The following is a 7,182-nucleotide window of genomic DNA, read 5'->3' as shown; positions in this document are numbered from 1 at the left end:
ACATTCAAAGTTAATTACTTTCAGACCGCCATCTTTAATTTCTTTGACCATATGACTTTTTCGTAAGTAGTGTGGCCTGTTTTTCCAAATAAAGTTCATGTTAATTTGGTAAATAGTTTTGGTTATGCTATTTGGGATGGCAGTACTATAAGTTGAATAAATTAACCTTGACAAACATTCCATTTTGGATAAGTAAATTCGCCCTAAAATAGAGAGCTCTCATTGAAGCCATGAGTTAAGTTTGGATTTACTTGCTTTAATTCTGTTTCTAATAGTTAAGGTTGAGTTATGATTTTTGGTTACAATAGTTCCCAAGTATTTAATTTCAGATTTAATTAGAATGTTGGATATTTCTTTTAGAGGGGTGTCATGAATAGCTATAAGTTCATTTTTTTTATATTTAGCGTTAGTCCTGAAGCTTCTGAAAAAAAGTTTAATTTTATCAATTACAATTGGAACTTGTTTGAGATCTTTTAAAAAAACGGTGGTGTCATCTGCTAACTAGCTAATGATTAATTCTGTACCGAAAACGTCTAATTTCTCAATGTCTGCACAATTTTTAAGATAGATCGCTAACATTTCTGCAACTAAGTTAAACAGATATGGTGAAATGGGACAACCTTGAGGAATTCCAACATTAATTGCTATATTCAATTAGGTCTTTTACCAGTCTAATATTGTTGTGAATTGATCTTCCTTTTAGGAAACCAGATTGAGATTCTGCAATTATGTTTGAGATTCCGGATTGTAGACTTATGGTAAATATGTATGTCAATAATTTATAATCTGAATTTCTGAGTGTAATGGGTCTTCTATTTTCAATAATTCTGGGGTCCTTGTCTGGTTTTGGGATACATAATAATAATAGTAATTCCTTGTTTCATTGTGGTAGGTATAGTATGACTTTTAAAGATGTCTGTAAAAACTTGATGCATTAATATTTTGATTTCTTTCCAAAAGTGTTTATTAAAGTTCCCAGTAAGTCCATTGGGACCTGGTGCTTTGTTTAATGATACACGGTTAACAGCCTTATCAAGTTCTTCTATTGTAATAATGTTGTTGCAGATTTTTTTGTAGTTATCATCTATTTTGGGGATAAATGTTTCAATTTGATTAAGAAAGGTGTGAGATTTTGATTCTGAGAATTTGGAAGTATATAAATTGCTTCAACATTGTTTATTATTAAGGATTGGATAGAATTTTGTTGTTGTCTTATTACAAAAGTAGGCCGTGTTTTTTTCTCCTTCCTTGATCCATTTCGCTCTTGATCTAATAAAGGCTCCTTTGGCCTTTTGAATATACATTTCATCCAGTTTATTTAGGAGGATTCGCATTTTTTGTTTGTCTTCACTTGATGGGTTGGGTTTATTGCAATATATATTTAGTTGTTGTACAATATCAAGTTCTTTTCTTTGGAGTTCTTTTTTAATTTGTTTACTGAATGAGATAGAAAATTGGCTGATCTTGTACTTTAGGAATTCCCATTTTTGAACAGGGTCATTTAATTCTTTAGAATGCTTTATATTCTGGATTAATTCTTTGATTTTTTTTTTTGACAGTATGTGTCATTTTTTGGAAGACTGTAGTTAAATTTCCAATATTTATTTGCGCCTGGTTTCCAGTTTTGAGGTTTAATTTGTAAGGAAATAAGACTTTGGTAAGTTAACGGTGCAGCAGAAATGTCTGAGTTGATGTCATTGATTAATAATTAATTTTTTGTAACCCAGTAATCAAGTCTTGATTTGCTATTTGAACTAGACCATGAATATTTTATATAATTAGGGTTAAGATGACGCCACACGTCTACTAAATTTTATCATAATATTCATCTTGAACAAGGTTGAGATCACCACCAATTACAAACTTGTTTGTTAAGTAAAGTAATTTTAGGTGGTCTAAGGGTTATTTCTTCTAGCAATAATTTGTTCTGGTTTTGAATATTATAACCATATATATTTAACAAAATAAAAGTAAGGTTATCCAAACAGACAGTGAGGAATAACTAGTGACCTTTTTCATCCATTTTACTTGAGATTACCTGACCTTGGAAGTTTTTTAGCAGAATAGCGACCCCTGCTGACCTTGAAGAACCATGACAAAAATAAGCTTCATCTCCCCATTGTTTAGTCCAAAAGTTGCTATCATCATGTTTTGAGTGAGTTTCTTGTAAGAATATTATATTAGCATTTTTCCCTTTACAAAATAAAAAGAAAAATTTCCTTTTAGTCAAATCTCTTAGTCCCCTTGCATTAACAGAAATTAGCGAAAGTTCACTTTTCAAGTTAGACATAAGGAATTAATACAATAACAAAAAAAGTAGAAAAATAAGTAAAATAGGGTTGAATAGTATTTAAATGGGTTTTACCTGAGAACAAATTGAACTATAGGTAACATAACTCCTGAACTGATAAGGTTATTTGAAGTTAGAAATGTTGTGTAGAACTATTGTGTCTCTAAGGAATAACTCGTTGACCGTTGATAAAGGCATATGGACCTTTAAATACCGCCTTTATTCCAGCTTTCCGTGCTTGCTCTACTTTGGGCCACAGGGCCAGCTGTGCTTCTCTGTCTTCAGCGAAACGGATGTTGAGCTCACTGCAGATGAGATGTTGTTTAGTGGATCGCCAGAGTTTGTTTGAATAACTGTCCTGAAAACTGTACAATAATCTGCCCTCGGTGGTTGGTGTTGTTTGGGCCAAGACAATGTACAGTGTCCAGGATAGAGTCCATCTTTTCTTTCCAATGTGGCATAATCTGTCTGATGAGGTTTGCGACTTCCTGTCTTGTATCTTCGTCCTTTCGCTCTTTTAAGCCTTTGATGCGCAGATTCCATCTTCTTTTATAGCGCTCTGATTCTGTTGCTTTTCTTTCACAATCTTGGACCTTCTTTGTCAGCTCGGCGTTCGTGGTTTTAAGATGAGCAATTTCACTTTCCATCTATTCGTTTTTTTTTCTTACAATCTTGAATTTCAGCACTATTGAACTCCACCACTTTGGCAATATTTGCAATGGAGAGCGTGTTCTGTTTCATTTCTTCTCCAAAGTTCAGCATCATTTTCTGTAGATTTTCAACAGCTTCTAAAATCTTGGCATTGGATGCATTGGAACTGACCTTATCGTCTCCTTTCGTCTTTTTGTGTGGTACAGCAGTTTTGCATGGTGATGTAAGGGTATTTTTCGTCCCTCTGGTATCGGTGTCCATGCAGTAGTCGTGAGTTAGCAGAGCCTTGTTGGTTTTGGTGTTAGCTTTGTTGTTATCCATTGCTGTCAGTGTTTTCCTCTTGCTTGTAGTTTTCTTTCTCGTTTTCACATGAGGCTTTAAGTTATTATTATTGTTAGTTACGACGAAATTCCTTTTTTTTATGTGTAAATTCAGGGCTTCATAACTGTTCTACTGTTATTCAAGAAGTTTGCTACCCAGAGCTCAAAACTACGCATCTGCTCTCTTCACTAACTTGCCGCTCTTCCGTGATGGGGGTACGGTCCGCCAGGCTGGTGCGGTGCTTCCTGGACCTCCTGAGGGGAAAGCTGTCGGCCAAGGAGAGGAGCCTTCTCTGCGCTTACTATGAAGGACAGAGCCAACCAGACCCAACGGACTCCTTTCCTGGCCTGACCCTGTACACCCAGCTCCCGGAGCAAAGCGCACCTCTGCTCTCCAGCCTGGACGCACAGAAGATGGTTTTATTAGGCATGGACCAAAAAACTGTTTATCGAGCCGGCTCAAAAATAATGACTCAAAGACACCTGGAGAACCATGCAGTCTACTTATGGACTGATAAAATTGCTGGCAGAGCACCAGAGGCGTAGCCTAAAATTTTTATAGGGGTGGCCAGGCAATAACCACTGTACGTTGAGGGGTGGCCAAAAGTGGATAGGCGATAGAACCTCAGGGTTAAGCTACACTGTTCCAACAGGAAAATTAATGAGCACAACATCCATATTTTCTAAATGAAGACAAACTATCCTTTACAGCCTTTACTAACAAATAGACGCACATATAGTGGATACAATTCTTTCAGGTATAAGTTCTGGGGCAAAAATCTTTTCCATTGTCATTATTTGTTTATATCAATAATCCTTCTGCAAATAAATGATATTTAAAAGTAAAAATATCTACATAAATTGATTATTTAATACGTTTTTATTAAAATAGTTATTTATCTATGATTTCACTGAGGACTCCTAGATGATGAGCAGAGACACATCATTTTCTCTTTACCCCAAATAACATCAAATCTAGTTCTGAAAAGAGCATGAATTCTGTACTTATCTTTAATTTCAGTATATTATGTGCATAATTAACCACTTTGTTTTTGTTGTCAAGTAAATGCTAATATATGAAAAATTAAAACGGTTTGAATATTCCATTTGAGAGTACTACTGTTGCCACTGTCTGTATTAGAGGGAAAAAGTGGTATGGGTGGCCACAGGGGTGGCCAATGATTGGCTTAGGGTGGCAATGGCCACCCCTGGCCCCCCTTCTAGCTCCGCCCCTGCAGAGCACCCCAGTGGAGGACTTTATATAAGCCTCCGATTAAAAAAAGAACTGGCCATCTCCAGTGGAGGTTTCTACATGGCGCCATTGCCACAAACTCATTTTTATCCGTCATCAATTGAGGTGTTTTAAACGACTGTCCCTTCTGCAGTCTGTCTCAAAATGTTTTTCATGTTTTTATGGACTGCGTCAGACTAAAGACAATTTTTAGCCTTTCAACAAATGTTTTTAGTCTTTTTGGCACAGTTTTGCAACTTCTCTATTTGTTGGAGGAGTCTGTCAAAACAAAAGCAACAATTCAAAGACCAGACTTTTAAACTTCTTAATCAGTGAAGCTACAATGGCTATTTATTTGTCCCGTAGAGACAGACTGCAGGAATGACCTCACCTTGACGCCGTGGCCCTGTGGAGGTGCAATGTTAAAGCCAGGATCAGGCTGGAATTTCACTTCCACAGAGCCACACAAAACATGGAGGATTTTATTCAGTTGTAAGGTTTTAAAAACATTTTATGTTCTGCGTCAGATGATAGAGAACTGCATTTTAACAAGCTCCTCATTCAATGATTTTAATTGACAGTTGTTTTTACTTTAATAGTGATTTTTAACTGACACTTGTTTTACATCAATTGTTTATATGTTTGAATTGTGTAAATTAAGTGCTGTTAAAAGTAAGACAAAAAAAAATGAGAGAGAGAGAGAGAGAGAGAGTGTGTGTGTGTGTGTGTGTGTGTGTGTGTGTGTGTGTGTGTGTGTGTGTGTGTCTGTCTGTCTGTCTGTCTGTCTGTCTGTCTGTCTGTCTGTCTGTCTTCTTCTTCTTGTGAGGTTTTATGGCGGTTGGCAAACTAGTGAGAAGTGCATTACCGCCACCAACTGATATGGAGTAAAGCAAGGAAACAGAAAACGGCTCACCCCAGAAACAAAAAAACAAAAACAGAAAACCTTTAACTTAACTCAACATAATAAATACTTAATCACATTTCCCTAATAATTTTAATCTATCTTTAAGTCATTGTCCCTCTGCCAGTTTCTGATAGTCTTATTGGTTTTCCCATCGTGCTTTCAACCATTTTCCAGTTTCAGTCTTTAACTTTCAGAAATTTTTTCAGCAGCTTTCACTATTATTTTGATTTTTTTTTTTTCGTTTTTTCTTGTTGTCTGTGCACTGCAATTGATCACTTCAACCATGAAAAGAACAAAATCTTTCTTTTTAACAATCCGTGTATCTTCTTCAATTTTGGGATATTTCTCCAGAGGTTCTGTGCTTTCTGTCGCCGCTGATCTGGTCATTTAAGTTCAGTTGCTAAATACTGAAAGAAGAATGGAGAATCTTTTTTGGTATAATGAAACCATAACATTTTGCAGAGACTCTAAGCCTAAAATGCAAAAGCAACATACGAAAAATGTAAAATTAAAACACTCTTATAAAAAAATGTAAACAAAACTGAGAAACACATAGAAGATGTAAAAGAAACATATGTACGTTGAAATGTAGTACGCTAAATACATAAAGAACAGCTATTGCCAGGTCCTGTCAATGAGATGAGATTAGGACTGAAACAATCGCGATTAATCCAATTATTGAAATAAACATAAACTAATTTAGTAATCGATCAATCATTGATTGGACTATATAGAGCATAAAACATGCCTTTAGCTGACAAAGCAGTAATTATACCAAAATTGTAAAAAATATATTTAAAAAGATTTTACAGTTAAGATAAAAACAAAATGTCTGTCAATATGCTGTATCCAAACCCCTCAAGTGGAAAAGTTTTAGTTTCCCCTTTGTTTAATTTCATAAATAAAAATAAATCTTATTGAAGGAACCTTTGGGAATTTAATTATTAATTGATTAATCAAAAGAAATAATCGACAGGTTATCATTAGTTGCAGCCCTAGATGAGATGAGATGAGATGAGATGAGCGCTTCCATTTTTACTGGTGGTGTTTGTTTCTTCCTATATGCAGCTCCCACACCACATTCATGCGCAGACACTGGAGGCTTGACCCTGTTTGTGAGTAGCTGAGTGAGGAAATTAGAGCGTGACAGCTTTCTGAGCAAGAAGTTCCAATGGCCTTCTTAACCATGTGGGGTGTGTTCTAAGTCAAAAGAAAAGTGAATGCTCTGGAACTTTATGCTCTCCACACACTTCAATTATTTTGCAGAGGGACTTGTTCAGTCTTCCTGGACCAACTGTAGTCCTGAGTTTCAGTGAAACATAGAAACCAGATGAGGCTAATTAAGTATACCCTCGCTCCTTCTAAAGTTGAAAAACTCATCCAGTATATATTGTTTAAAGCAATGTAATAAAAATAAATCAAAAATACTCTTTTAGTCCTAAAGGGAAATTAACTTGTTGATTGTTTATCAATATGATTTCCACTGTAAAAGCAGGAGTATTAGCAGTTTGCTAGTCTGCAAACGTGTGCATTGTATCGAGGACATGGTACTTATTTTCATGGGGTGCACTGCACTTTTCATACAAGGCCTCTCATGCATAGACAGCTGGAATATGCACTAGCACCCCTCGTGACCCCAGATGGGATAAAGTGTGACAGAAAATGGGTGGATGGATCGATTTTAATATAAAACAGTAATCTCCATCCATCCATCCATCCATCCATCCATCCATCCATCCATCCATCCATCCATCCATCCATCCATCCATCCATCCATCCATCCATC

This window comes from Cyprinodon variegatus, unplaced genomic scaffold (assembly GCF_000732505.1).
Source record: "Cyprinodon variegatus isolate N-32 unplaced genomic scaffold, C_variegatus-1.0 Scaffold798, whole genome shotgun sequence".
Classification (NCBI taxonomy): Eukaryota; Metazoa; Chordata; class Actinopteri; order Cyprinodontiformes; family Cyprinodontidae; genus Cyprinodon; species Cyprinodon variegatus.
This window is presented reverse-complemented; position numbering follows the sequence as displayed.